At 49.8% G+C, this 12,216-nt stretch overlaps 1 protein-coding gene and 1 long non-coding RNA gene across 3 annotated transcripts in view; one reads left to right on the forward strand and one right to left on the reverse strand.

Moving 5' to 3' along the window:
• The window catches only part of FHDC1 (FH2 domain containing 1), a 40,872-nt gene extending 37,538 nt beyond the window's left edge, over nucleotides 1-3,334 (reverse strand). Inside the window, exon 1 of one of the 2 annotated variants that reach the window (XM_070768970.1) lies at nucleotides 3,217-3,334. The gene's annotated coding sequence lies outside the window, so the exon portion shown is untranslated. Of the gene's footprint in view, nucleotides 1-1,894; nucleotides 2,024-3,216 lie in introns of those variants that run through there. The other variant, XM_070768971.1, reaches the window with a different exon arrangement.
• A 74-nt stretch (nucleotides 3,335-3,408) lies between these two features.
• Nucleotides 3,409-10,637, forward strand: LOC139176677 (uncharacterized). The gene is made up of 3 exons (XR_011561074.1): nucleotides 3,409-3,912; nucleotides 5,830-5,907; nucleotides 8,931-10,637. It is a non-coding gene; the product is annotated as an uncharacterized lncRNA (long non-coding RNA).
• The last annotated feature ends 1,579 nt before the right edge of the window (nucleotides 10,638-12,216 follow it).

Genomic DNA, 12,216 nt, shown 5'->3' on the forward strand with positions numbered 1-12,216 from the left:
TGTCTTGAGAAAGAATGCTATTTTAGAAAGTTAAAGGAACAAAAGAAAATTTACAACATTGTGCCTGGTATGTTGTCTGGCTAATTTTTTCCCAGGGTAACATACAAGGATCCTAGGCCCCCAACAGCTTCTAATGAATGAGTTCTCCAGCAATGATTAGCTAAGATGCTAATGCTTTTACTAGAAGCCTCAATGGGGCTTTGACAGGGCTTCCCCCTTGGGCCAGGATTTCCAATGTCAAAGAGATGGCAGGAAAAAGAAAGTGCAGACAGACATTCTAACCCTTTCCACAGTCCCATGAGATATTAAAACAGAGGACACACAAAGTGCCAGATTCAAGCTTGTCCGCAGTGAAGATGCAAAGGTGTACTCTCCAAGCCTGCGAGAACACAGGTGACGAAGCAGCCCCGAAGCAGACTGCTTCACACAGTGGGCGGCTGCCTTCCTGACAATGGAATGAGCTTTGGGCTCTATCTGGAAAATGTCAAGTGTCTCATCAATCTCCCCCAGGGCAAAGAGAGACAGGCTCGTATTTAACATCTTACCTACAGGTTGGGGACCTCAGCAGCAGGGGGGACGGCTGCTAAGGTTGACAAATGCCCAGCCCTGAGTAAATCATAGAGGTGTCACAATCAGTCTCTGAAGATGAGAACTTCTCTTCAAGTCCCCTAACTGCTAATCAGGACCCACTGGGGGTAAATCTGAGTGGAGGTCTCTCCTGGGGAGGCTGTAACTCAGCTGAGCATCTCCCAACTATGGGTTTTTAATAAGGGGACATTTGAGCTGATCAGTAAGCAAAAAGTCTTAGAATGAGAATGTTTATAAGGGTCTTCAAAGGAGCCCGACTCTTGCCTTTGCTCTTGGTGTCAGAAACAGTGTTGAAGCTCTTGAAGGGAGTGGGTGGCAGGGAAGAAAAGAATAAGTATATTTCATTTCACAGTGTATTTAGGAGGAAAACGTGTTCCTGAAAGCTCCTTCGGGGCTCAGAGCTTTCCTGAAAGAAGGTTAGTAGGGCCCTGTTGCTCAGCTGATCACTCACCCGCTAGGTCAACAAAAAGCAAAAGTAAACGCCAGGGGAAACCTACCAGAAAAACCTCTCCCTTTGATTCCTGACTTGTGTCACAGATGAGGTGGGAGCAGGAAAGGCTGGCCCACACCCTTCTGATGACAAACGGGGGCAGAGCAAGCCCGGTGTGGAGAGAAGAGGCAGAGGAACCCACAGCTCTGTTTTATTTGGGGAGAGAGGAGAGGGTGGGGAAGGAGCAGTCAATTCTAAAACACGGAATGTTTGCTTCCACCAACTTACTGGGAAAACACCTCCCCCCATCACCTATCTTTCAAAACCTTTCTTGATTATTGAACACAAAACGTCAACCACACAGTGGAACCAGAGCTGACAACACCCAACTAGATCTTCACCTTGGCACTTTCACCTGCAGTGAAGAACCCAAGATGCTTTCTGTCCCCGCAGTTAATCCGCTGTCGCACAACAATCCACAGACACCCCTGAGCGCGACACCCTGGGAGCAGAGATAAAAACGCCTGTGTTTTCAAGGTACATTTTCAGCTTCTCTCAATGTCCCCAAACCAAGAGGGGGGGGGGGGAAGCACACAGGCGCCAAAGGATGCTCTAAAGAGAAAAAAGCGCTCGCGATTCATTCCAGGAAGACAACCATGGGTCAGGAGAGAGGGGATCACAGACAGTCAAACCCCAGGGGCAGTTTCTATGCAAACAGCTGTTTGAAAATGGACTCCCGAGGAGTCGGCATGGGGGACATCGGGACCCGATTTCTTTCTGGAGGCCCAGCAGTTCCCCAGGTCTCTGCACTGGCAAGCGGTCCACCGCGTCCTTCCATCCCCAACCCCCGGCTCGTGTCCCAACCCAGCCACTCACCGAAGCGCCACCGGCCCGGCCGCACGAAAGGCTCCGAGGGCGCTGCCTCCGCCCGAGTCCCCGAGGAGCCCCGTTTGGCCAGTGCCGGTTGGGCCGCCGGCGCCTGCGCGTCCTTATCTGGGCGGCGGCGGGAGGGTGAGGGAGAGGGCGCCGGTGCGCGGGCCCAGATAGACGCCCACACGCGCCGCGCAGGCTCCGCGGCGGGCCCGGGGCGCGCGCCGGGGAGGCCCGGCCGCCCTCGACGCTGGGACACGCGGGCCCGTCGGGCGGACGCCGGGACCCGGCCGGACCCTGCGCCTCCCGGCAGCGCCGGGCGAGAGTCCTCCGGCAGAAGGTCCTGGAGCAGCAGCCTCACCGACGCGCCCCTCCCTGGCCCCGCTAGGGTCGGCGACTCAGCCCCGCGCCTCCGGGGCCCCCGCCGAGCCTGGTTCCCCCAAGCCGAGTTGGGGGCTCGCTCACTAGGGGAGGTGTCACTGGGCTTGACGCTAAAGGAAGGGGTCTCCCGGCTTGCGGGTTCCGCCAGCTCCTCGAATCTCAGCGGAGACGCTTCCCCAGGTCCGGGGTCCTAGTCCCGGGCGCGGGGGAGAGAGCCTCGCGGCCGCAGTGCGGAGCGGCCAAAGGGAGCGGGGCAGAGCCGGCGAGGAGAACAGACGGGAGACGCCTGGTGTTTGGTCAGGGGATTAAACCGGCAGCCCCGGGTCCCCGAGCTGGGGCACCGCGGCGGCTGGAGGTGACCCGCCAGCCCACCCCTTCCTCCCTCAACTTCGACGAGCGCAGGGTTCAACTTCCAACCTGAACTTCGCACGGGCCGAGTGGACGTGCCAGTGCGAGTGCCGCTTTGTCGTCGGCCCGCATCACTCGGACGCCGTTCTGGCCAGCCCCGCACCCACTGGCAGGAGGGGCGAGTCGTGGCTCCCAGCTGGCCAGGGAGCCGGCGCGGCGCCCCTCGCTGCGCGCTCTTGGATGGGCGGGGATCCAGTGGGAGCGCAGTTTATCCGAGTCCTCGCAGCTAAAGCTCAATCAGCCAGCCGAGGTTTAACCCGGAGGCCGCCAGGGACCTATCTGGTTCTACGTACGCGCGTCCAGACCGGAGCGTCTTCCCCTCAAGGGGTCGATCGCTGTCCTCTGCGGCCTGGCGACTGCAGCCACCAGGTCGAGAGAGCTCAAACCTCCCCAGCCTTCCCGGTGAAGCTCGAAGACAGCCGAGACTCGGCGCCCCAGCACCGGGTCCGGGCTGATCCGCTCCTCCGGAGTGGAGGACTCTCCGTCCCCGGGTACTCTCGAGCAGAGATAGCTCCGCCGGGGCCGCACTGCTCACTTACCCGCGGCCGGAGCTCCCAGTGCGCGCTCTTCTCCCAGCCGTCCGCGGTCTCCCGGCGCCGCTGCCTTCTCCCGGCTGCTGCAGCCGCGTCAGCTCGGGACCGCGAGGGGGCAGGGCGGCGCGGGGCGGGGCGCGGCCGCTGCCTCAGGTAACAATGCTGCAGACCAGGCTGCTCTCAGCGCCAGCTGCTAAGGGCAGCACGCCCTTTCCTGCTCGGCCCTTCCGCCCTCACTCCGGGAGCGCCCACGCCGGTGCTGCCGCGTTCACCTGCGCGGGACCCCGGGGGCGTGGTTGCCAGCACCCGAAGGCTGGCGCAGAGCCACCGAGGAAAGTCGAGGGGCGGCAGGGGACAGAGAGGTACGGACTGTGCAGAAGAACCAGGTGTCCTCCTGGAACCAGCAAAGGGAGGCGCCGAGCTGGTTCTGAACCCGCAAGTGGCTCCACAAAGGAGCCTCTGCGACAGCCTCCCCAACACCATTGCCAGTGCACACGCGCGCGCACACGCATATTAGCACATTCATGCACGCTCAAACCCCGCGCGCACACACAAACGCGTGCCAGGCCTCCCTCTGCCCAACACACTCGTTTCTACCGGGAGCAGGAGTCAGCACTGGGGTGAACTGTCCCAGCCTGCGTGGCCGAGTCCCAGCCGGGCCGTAGCTTCCCAAATCAGCTTCTCCCTGGCCCGTGCCATCCGGTAAGTTTGTTACTTTTTTTTTTATCTCCTCAACGATAGTGGTAAGAGAAACCTTTCAGTTATATATAAAAGAAAAAGTCCATCCCAGGACTGATTGGATAAACAGAGCTGTCTGGGAAAGGCCCCTCACAGGAGGAAACCCGGGAACGGTTTAATTGCATCTTTTTTCAAAGTGACTTGTGAGCCAGGCAGTGAGAAAGGAGTAATCAAAGAAAACCCATCCCGAGCGAAGCGGCTGATGGGAAATCAGCTGCAGGGGTGGGGAGGTGCCCTCTGCGAGGATGAAGTCATTGCTACCTTTGGCTCTGTGCTCGCAGATAGCAGACCAGGGCTTATCCAGCTTCTGGTGCCTGAGGACTTCCGCCTTTGTGCCCTGGTCCACAGCCCCTGAATTCCCAGGACAGAATTCCCGGCCTCCAAGTGGATAGAAAACGAGAAGCTATTAGGATAAAACCGAGAACAAACAACCCCCCACCCCCAAACAAAATCCTGCCCAGCAGGCTTACACTACCATCAAGAAAAGTAGATCCAGGGAAGACCACGGAAAATCTCAAGGGGTGCGGAGTGTCTGTTACAGAAGAGATGGCCTCAAAGGAATACTGACGGCAGAGGCAAAAGTTAAAGTGAAGTCGCTCAGTCGTGTCTGACTGTTTGCGAACCCACGGACTGTAGCCCACCACGCTCCTCCATCCATGAGAATCTCCAGGCAAGAATACTGGAGTGGGTTGCCATTTCCTTCTCCAGGGGATCTTCCCGACCCCAGGATCAAACCCGGGTGTCCTGCCTTGTAGGCAGACGCTTTACCATCTGAGCTACCAGGGAAGCCCAAAAGTTAAATTACAGAGTAGCAAAGTGAGGCGCTAATGGCATCCTCTTCTTTTATGTTAACCTTGCCAGATGAGGCATCTACAGACGCTTCTTGCTCAGCAAGCCCCCTTCCTCACAATGTACTGAGTGTGCATTCTAAAATCAGTCACTTTTTTTGCAGGGTCAAGTCCAGTGACCCATCCTCAGTCCTTCAGCCCTTTGATGTCCCTGCAGCATCCTGACTGCAGGCCTTCTGTCTGTCTCTTTACTGACCCTTCTTGTCCTCTGAGGACAGTAACTGGATTCTTCTAGCTCTTTATTTCCCCTTATCCCATGGGTACTGCCTTCTGACTTCAACCCACAGGGGTCCAGAATTTGTAGGGCCTGAAGCTTGGATATACAACTCCCCAGGGAGCTTTTAAAAGAAGAACAGTTAAGACTTACAAACGCAACCCAGCTTGGTGTCCCAGGGAGTGTCTGGGGAAACTGAGAGGCAGGAGAGTGAGCTCTGAGGTGAGTTCACCTCTGACTTCACCTCTGTATCCATACTCTGTCCCTGTAATGGTTCAAGTCCAAATTCCTTGTCCAAAAGTCAACTCATCTGTCTCTCAATACTAGTACTCTTCCATCTGCACCCCTTATTTAAGACCTGATTTTTTAAAAAAATATTTTTTTGTTGTGGACCATTTTCTTAAAGTCTTTATTGAATGAGTTACAATATTGCTTTTGTTTTATGTCTTGGTTTTTTGGCCACAAGGCATGTGGGATCTTAGTTCCCCGACAAAGGATCGAGCCTGCGTCCCCTGCATTGGAAGGCCAAGTCAGTAACCAGTGGACCTCCAGGGAAATCCCAAGTCCAGATTTTTAAAATTTAAAATCCCAGTTTTCCTCTGGGTTCTTTTTCTCTTTCACATTTTTAATATCCAAGTATTTGCACATTTGTCGTTCTTTACCACGTGGTATCTACTCCATCTGTGCTTTGTATGCACCGCCACTATCCCAGCCCCGTGAGAGGAAGGAGGCGGTGGTTTCTTTGCTGTTGGCTGTGTTTCAGGCATCACGCTTGATTCTCACAACCTTCCTAGAAATCCTACCTTTTCTATTTTGCAGCTTGGATAATTGAAACCTGGACTCCTGCACCCACTGCTTCAGCAGTCTCTCTGCCTCTCCTCCTGACTCTGCTGTCAGGTCAGTGTTTTTCAAAGCCTGATTTCTATCCCATCACCCACCCTTTTGAAACCTTCTGTAGGTTTGCATAGGTGCCTGCAGTGGGGAGATGGCCATCTTCTGTCTGACACGTCGGCAGCATCCTTCCTTCGTCTTCTGCAGCGTGAAGCACCCCATTTCACTCAGTTTGTATAGAGATGCATTTTTGATGTATCTGCAGGAGGAGGTGAATTCCACGTCCTTGTACTCCGCCACCTTGATTCCCTCCCATTTCCCTTGAGCAGCACCGTGCTGACCCTGAAAGAAACACATTTATTTTCATTCTTCTTTTCTGAGTTGTGCATATGAGGCAGCCAAAACGCCCTTGAATAGAGCAGAACACAGTTCTCACTCTAATGTCCCAGTGGGTTGGATCTGAGGCTGCAAATCCAGAGGGCAATTTATCCTTCATTCATTGTGAGCCACACCTTCATCTCACCTAAGACTGTGCTCAGGAGTTAAGATCTGCAGTTCATCTGTTTCCCAGCAATGTGCCAGCCACTCTGCGGGGAGGCCAGAAAGCCTCTTGAAGCCAGGCTGCCCAAAGTCAGCGCAGCTCCTGGAGTTTGTGGCCAGGAGGTTGCTGCTGCTGCTGCTACTTCTGGGCTCCTGGGCCGTGGCCAGCGCGCACCTCTCCAGGCCAGCTGGGCCTCCTGGGAGCGTGGCAGGGGCTCCGAGTGGCTTCCTAGGTGCCAGCTGCAAGCCCTACTGAAGAATTGGGTTTGCAGCTCTCCCTCCCTCTCCCTAGGCTGTCCTTCCCTGAGGGCTTCATTTCCTTTGCCCAGATCTTTGTATTTCTTTCAGCCTCAGCTCCTCGGCCCTGAAAAGCTTTCAGTTTCTCCTACATGGAGCATTTCGGATTTGGATCTCTCGTTGTGTGGGTGCTGAATCACTCAGTCATGCCCAGCTCAGTGTGACCCCATGGACCACAGCCCACCAGGCTCCTCGGTCCACAGGATTCTCCAGGCAAGAATACTGGAGTGGGTTGCCATTCCCTTCTCCAGGGGATCTTCCTGACCCAGGGATTGAACCCAGGTCTCCTGCATTACAGGCAGATTCTTTATTGTCTGAGCCACCTGGGAAGCCATGAAAGAAAACTTTCAAACCAAAATGAGGCAAATGTCAGGATGCAATCTAAAGAAGACTTCACAGTTCTGAGACAGGCTTATCTGCTCAAGCAGTGTGGTCCTCTGGGGACCACGGTGACACACCAAGTCCCCTCTGGCTTAGTAGTGAGGCTGCAAATTAATTTTTAAATCTTTCTCTCCCTCTCCCTTTCTAATATAGACTGAGATTTACTTCATCTTTGCTCTTCTTAAAACATGTATTTGATGAAATTAGTTGTTCAGTAGATTATGGGCTATATCTTTGCTCTTAACAATTGGAAACTGCAAAAAGAAACAAACCTTACCACCTCTGTAGTTAAACAGACTTGCAGACAAAGGCAAAGTCTCACCAGCTCTTCTAGCAACAGCCATTTCTAAGAGAAATCGCTAGACCTTGTTTCCTTCAGAGAATGAAAGTGTAAAATGAATAAAATGAGCAGAATTTATAACATCACTATGAATGCAGATGTGCATCCAATACCTTATTGGCAAACTGCAGACACTGTATTACTATAATTTTCCAAACAACTCGGAACTGACAAAATGAGGCTTTATTTTTGTAGGCTAAGACTTAAATTTGAATAGCAAGTTGCCTTTTATAAACATTGGAAATAATGTCTAGGTTCTGATCCTTAAGAGGGAGAAACTTTGTTTCTGGATGCTAAGTAGTGATTTCTGAAAGCTGTAAATAGAAAATGTTTCCACACGTGGTATTGATATCCATGGTAGCATTAACGGCTTTTCCTTTGCCAGAGGTAAATACAGGTACTTTGTCAACAGCAGTGCCTCGTTTGTTTGGGGGTAGGAGAGATTATGGACAGTCCTTATCCAATGTACGACTGATGTAATCAGATGCCCCTTGTCCCTACCTGCCCATGTTTCCTTACAGCAAAGTGTCCATCTTCTCTTTTTAAAGACGTGTGTGTGTGTTTGGAGACAGGGAAGAAAAAGGAGACTTAGGTAAGAGAAAAGCTGCAGGTATCACTGAGTTTTTACCCAGAAAACCTTCGGCTAGACTTTTTTTTTAGTTCACATTTGGTACAGTGCTTAGAAAACTGGTTGATTTTAATTACAAATGTATGTCTAGCTGTTATAACATTCAAATTATGAGGAAAAAATAGCTTTAAAATAAAACATGAAAGTATATCACTTCTTTCCACTACCCATCATCAAAATCAAGTGTGCGTCTCAGTAAGAGGAATTAAGGTAAAGAGGGTGTCAAATGCCAATTTCTTTGGCTACCGGTTCTGTTTCCAAGTTGTTTACCCTCCAAGAAGTTAGAAGAGCAAACAGTAATTTGAAACCATAACACACACGGTATGGGCATTCCCCAAACAGAAACCCAGCGAACCAACAGTGTCGGGATGCGATGGTGGGTGGGTGGGTGTGTGTGTGTGTGTGGGTGTGTGTGTGTGTGTGAGTGTGTGTGTGTGTGTGTGTACAGAAACCCAGCGAACCAACAGTGTCGGGATGCGATGGTGTGTGTGTGTGTGTGTGTGTGTGTGTGTGTCCCATACAGGGCTTTGTAGAGTGTATGAAGGTGGGAGAAAAGCTGTGTTGATGACTTAGCAATTTGGAAAGCTTTTCTTTTTTTGCTCCCCTGGAAAACTGAGTTTGTATTTAGTTTATGAACAATCCCTTTGCACTAAGCTGCCATTAGGTCAGTCAAAAAGTTCATTGGGTTTTTCTGTTAATCTTACGGAAAAACCCAAATGAACTTTTTGGCTAACTCCATAATAATAAGGTAAATACTCTGGGTATGATAGCAAACAACAAAACTAGCCAATAGCAATTAGCATCTTAACATTTCTCAAGCCAGATTTATAAAAATAATGAAAATGGACCATTTTAAAAACTACTTATGCATTTTTGACTGTGGTGGGCTTCGTTGCTCTGCAGGCTTTCTCCAGTTAAGGCAGCGGGGCTGCTCCTCACTGCAGTGCGGAGGCTTCTCTTGTGGAGCACAGACTCCTGAACCCAGGCTCAGTAGTTGCGGTGCCCTGGCTCAGCTGCTCCTTGACATGTGGAATCTTCCTGGATCAGGGATCAAACCCATGTCCTCTGCATTGGCAAGCAGATTCCCAACCACTGGACTGCCAGGGAAATCTGAAAATGCACCACTCTGGAGAAAGTGAAGAGGGTGAGCTTTTTGTTGCAAACACCGTTATTCAGGTTTTGACTGGCCTTGGCACAAAGACGATCCCTGCCGAAACACCCAGTGTCAGTTTCCTCACAGTTCCATCCTTCTGTGGGCTGACCAGGCTAAAACTGGCAGGGGGAGCATGGCGTGAAATCCAGGACTTCTCATCTTCACTCCTATTAAATAGCTTGCCGGCTCCCTCCTGAAGAAAGAGGCTTCTATGTTTAATCTAACTCACAGAGGGAGTGGTATTACATGTTCAGGCATTTGTAAAGTGGACGAAAAAATTTCCCCTCACATTCTAAGTTCCTTTTATGTAGCATTCTTGTGCATATGATCACCTTGTGTAAATTGTATATTAAGTCATAAAAAACACTAAAATGTACCTATACAAAATATTTTCCTATTGGTGATGATGTTTCAGGACTAGGCTAGAGAACAGGGCAAATGACTTTAATTTTTCTTGAAATGTCGCTGGTTTTCTAAGTAAAACCCTAGATTCAGTGCCTACTACATCCTTTTGTTGAGGATGCAGGTGAAGGAATTTCTGAATTTTAGAGTTTCGAGCTGTTGTTTCCTGTGGGATGATGAATGAGCAGTGTTGCTCCCAGGCTCTGGTTTACGATGGGGGAGGGGATGCTCAGCAAGCACACAGTGACACACAGGACTTGACTTTACACTGTACAAGGGGATTTTTAAAATTTTGAAATGGCTTCACACACACACACACAAAGGGAGTTTCTCTTCCCAGGAAAATTGAATACCCTTTCACTCTGGATTTGTATTTATTTCAAATTTGGGGTCACAAAGACAGGTCCCACTTGCAATTTTAAGGGGAGGATAAATAAGGAAAAGCAGAGAAAATGCTAGTTGTTCACACAATTTGTTCTGCTCTCCATATTCCTTATTATCAAAGATTTGAACGTACTTCCTAGCTTCACAGTCTTCCCTTTACATGCAGGCCCTCGTCACAGTTGATCTCAATAATGAGACTAATTTCCAAGGGCCCTATTTACCTGCTGTGCAGAGTCAGGCTAAACCTTGTCTCCTGGAGGGGAGGGCAAAAGGAAGGAATTCTAGCCAGCAGCTCTACCGCACAGGAACTCATAAAAAAGGGGGGCCCCTTGTGATCCCATGCTCACGGTACAGAGTCTACAAGGGTCACTTGATGTTCAAAGACCTTTGTCCTATGTGACAGGCAGGACTGAGGCACCATAAAGAAATCAGAGAGGCTGATTCAGGAGACTGGAGCAGGCCTAACGGGAGAAGGGGCAGTCACAGAGATGATGACTCACCCCCAAATCCTTATTAGCATTAGACTGTTAACAGTCACATGTGATTCTACTTGGGCTAAAACTCTGGAGTAAAACTACCAATGACATTTTTTGTATGAGTGTCTTTCCTGTCAAAGTAAGCTGATTTCTTCTACATTAGACTGCAATCATCAATATCACAATAAAGGACTTTTACCAGAATTGTTTTCAAATTCCGGAAGATTATTTTTTCGGATTCTAGGGCTTTCCTGGGAAACCCTGAAACAGACATGCACCCTAGTCCCTGTGTATCTAGTTATAATCCACACATTTGAGCAGCTAGGGAACTAGTTATCAATTTCTTTTCCCTCTCAAAAATGGGAGTACTGAAAAAAAAACAAAAAAAAAAAAAAACGGGAGCATTCAAGTTGACTTCCAGATGGAAAGTCAGTCATATATTCTGACCAACAAGGCTGCCCTGATGACCTAGAAGCCATAGGCTAGTTCTGCCTCTTTGTCTAAATACACTCCAGTGCTACTGATATTAGAAAGGAATCAAGCATTCTGTCTGACTGGGAGCAGCAGGGGCTAGTGTTAAGATTCAAAGCCTACAAATAAATAGCATTGTATTACATTGAAGATTTGACTTATGTAAGGCTTAGTTTGACAGCTTGGATAGGGCCATTTCCAGTGACAGAGCTGCAGAGGGTAAAACACAGCCCTCTGCACCCAAAGCATATGCTCACACAGTCCAATTTGGAGCTGCTTCCCCACTCGACCACTAATAAATAGCATGTATTCCCCACACCACGAATTCCCAGGATTTGCATGGACTTTATCCCTATTAAACCACAAAGTCTGAGGGCAGGCCCGCCTTACTCATCTTCATGTCTCAGTATTAATCGTATCTGCTCCAAGGGCTCTGACGATGAATTGTTGGTTGTCATTTTGTCTGCCAACTACACTCAGTCCTCATCACAGGCAAATGGTGCCAATGGACCTCCATCCTTCCAAACTGGAAGCTCCAGCAATGACCATCATCATCATGGACAAAACTGAATGCTTTTTGTGTGCAAGGCACAGAGAGGGCTACACACACGTTCAAAACAGCTCTGCTCTCAAGAGGCTTCTAGAATCCAGAAAGGAAGCCACCAGAGGAGACTCCAGCTCTTTGGAGCAGGATGAGCAGCACATGAAGAGAATAACCAGATATTGTAACATTCCACGGTAAACTGCAGAAATGTAGGCACGTACAGGCCGGTCACACGAAACATGTCCGTGGACACGCTGATGGCCGTTGCATAGCAGTGTGTCCCAACCCTGGACCAAACAACACCTCTAGCTTTGACACAGTTTGGGAAGAAGAGTGATTGGGATTGAGTTCTCTCTCCTGAAATTTTTCTAAATTAAATTTATTTATTTTTAATTGAAGGATAATTGCTTTTATGCAGAGTACATCATGAGAAACACTGGGCTGGAAGAAGCACAAGCTGGAATCAAGACTGCCAGGAGAAATACCAATAACCTCAGATATGCAGATGACACCACCCTTACGGCAGAAAGTGAAGAGGAACTAAAAATCCTCTTCATGAAAGTGAAAGAGGAGAGTGAAAAAGTTGGCTTAAAGCTCAACATTCAGAAAAAGATCATGGCATCTTGTCCTATCACTTTATGGGAAATAGATGGGGAAATAGTGGAAACAGTGTCAGACTTTACTTTTTTGGGCTCCAAAATCACTGCGGATGGTGACTGCAGCTATGAAATTAAAAGACGCTTACTCCCTGGAAGAAAA

The sequence above is a fragment of the Bos indicus genome, chromosome 17 (assembly GCF_029378745.1).
Source record: "Bos indicus isolate NIAB-ARS_2022 breed Sahiwal x Tharparkar chromosome 17, NIAB-ARS_B.indTharparkar_mat_pri_1.0, whole genome shotgun sequence".
NCBI lineage: Eukaryota > Metazoa > Chordata > Mammalia > Artiodactyla > Bovidae > Bos > Bos indicus.